This window comes from Herpailurus yagouaroundi, unplaced genomic scaffold (genome assembly GCF_014898765.1).
Source record: "Herpailurus yagouaroundi ecotype Mexico unplaced genomic scaffold, PumYag 188, whole genome shotgun sequence".
In the NCBI taxonomy this organism is placed as follows: Eukaryota; Metazoa; Chordata; class Mammalia; order Carnivora; family Felidae; genus Herpailurus; species Herpailurus yagouaroundi.
Window position 1 is genome coordinate 3879751 of NW_024412419.1, and position 1801 is coordinate 3881551.

A 1801-nucleotide genomic window follows, 5' to 3' on the forward strand; every position below is an offset into this window, starting at 1 on the left:
AGGTGGGTAGATCGTGTTACAAAATAGCAATCTAGGTAATCCTTTTTGAAAATTGGGACCTTTCTATAGAAGACAGAGGGGGGAATTAGCTCCAGTCCATTCCCGTGGAAGTCTCCATGCCCTGCTTTTGCTCCGCCAACCTCTACTGTGTGTTTATGGAAAGACCCATCAAGTCACAGCACTTCCCTCTCATGGTTCCTGCTGCCCGGGCTCGCACTAATAAACAATCCCTGTCACTGGTTTTCTCTTCTCCAAGGGTGACCCATCTTTCTCAGAACAGAAATTATGTTTCTTATCTGAAAGACTAAATATTAACTTATATTTCCTCTGAGAAGATCATAGCACTCCCAGAATAAACCCATTACTTTCCAGCCTGATTGCACTTAATCTAATTCTCATTCTGAAGCTAAACATGATGTTTGCTGTCAAGTGAAAAAGGCAAATAAACACCGAATTTGCTTAAGATTCGCAAAGGCATTCTCTCTCAGAGTCTGAAATGCTAGATGCCCTCATGGTTTGCACGAAAATAATGCAACTGGGCTAAATTATTTCGAGGCTTCTGGCTGGAGTATGGATTTATCATGTGTTGGGGGGGTGGGGGGGAGCTGTGAGGATTCACCAGTCCATCCACCCACCCTCCGGCCGTGTTCCCAGGAGCTGAAATGGCTGGGAAGTGTGCACGCAGAGACAGGAACACGAGGCAGGGCTTGCCTTGTGGGAGTGAATACGGATTTTCACACACTGCCTTCGGTTTTATACATCTCCAGACTTGCGGTCACCCTGTATGGATGACTGTAAATTCCTCTGGTTCCGATGGCTGGAGAGCATAGATTGCCCACAGGATTGGCTTGAATATCACAAGGATTGGACGCAGTGTTTTTCTTTACGATGAATAACGTGGGGGAGGGTACTGCAATGGTGGCACGCGCGCGCGCGCGCGCACACACACACACACACACTCACACAACCGCGCGCGCGATGGTCTGTGAAAAATGTGAAAACATGGTACCATTTTCTGTGACTAAAGACATGGGAAACTGCAATGTGCAAGCCATGCAGTGTCGTTTGCAGGAAAGGAACCCGAAAGGGAGCAGCGGGTTGGGGTCACTGTGCGAGTCCTAAGAGGCTGACTTGTCTCGCGAAATACTCTGGGCAGTATCTCGGGGAATTACTCAAAGTTGCCGGCTCGCCAGCGCTGGAGGGTGTGAAGGCAGCGATGACGACAGGCAATGAATAGGAAGCAGGTTTTCTTTCAATCTCCCCGCAGAATATCCACAGATGGGTAACAGCGACTAAATAAAGAAACACAAAGAGAAACGGGTTTCCAAGTAGCACAGCAGGACCGACGGGCCATGGGGCCGCTTTACATAAGCCAGCCTGTTCTCCGGCTACGCTCGCAGCCCTAGGAGCAGTGCGCCCCACCTGGGCACAGACACGGGACCTATTTGGACTCGGAAGTTGGGGTGCACCTACTTTTCTCCTCGGTCCGTGTCGCTAACTAAAACAGCCGAGGCCCCGCAAGGCGTGCTGGCTCCTCGCTAGACGTTCAGGACGAGGCTGCTCCGGAGGGCGCTGGTGACCGAGAGAGGGGGAGGGGACAAAGAGGAAGAGGGGGAACGGGAAGGAGTGGGGAGCGGGGGGAGGGGACAGGGCGGGCTGGCGAGCCCGGGGGGCGGGGCCGTGCCGAAGCTCGCGGGTCCCGGGAACCGGGTTCAGAACCAGCCTCGGGAGTGGCCAGATGGAACGCGAGGACCGGGCCCCCGCCCCAGCCCAGCCCCGCAGACCGTTACTCGGGCCTCCG

The 1801-nt window shown here is 53.5% G+C and overlaps 1 long non-coding RNA gene across 1 annotated transcript; it reads right to left on the reverse strand.

Moving 5' to 3' along the window:
- Positions 1 to 712: 712 nt before the first annotated feature.
- Positions 713 to 1795, reverse strand: LOC121044051 (uncharacterized). The gene is made up of 2 exons (XR_005797083.1): positions 1474 to 1795; positions 713 to 1292 (listed from the first exon to the last, which is right to left on the reverse strand). It is a non-coding gene; the product is annotated as an uncharacterized LOC121044051 (long non-coding RNA).
- Between the last annotated feature and the right edge of the window lie 6 nt (positions 1796 to 1801).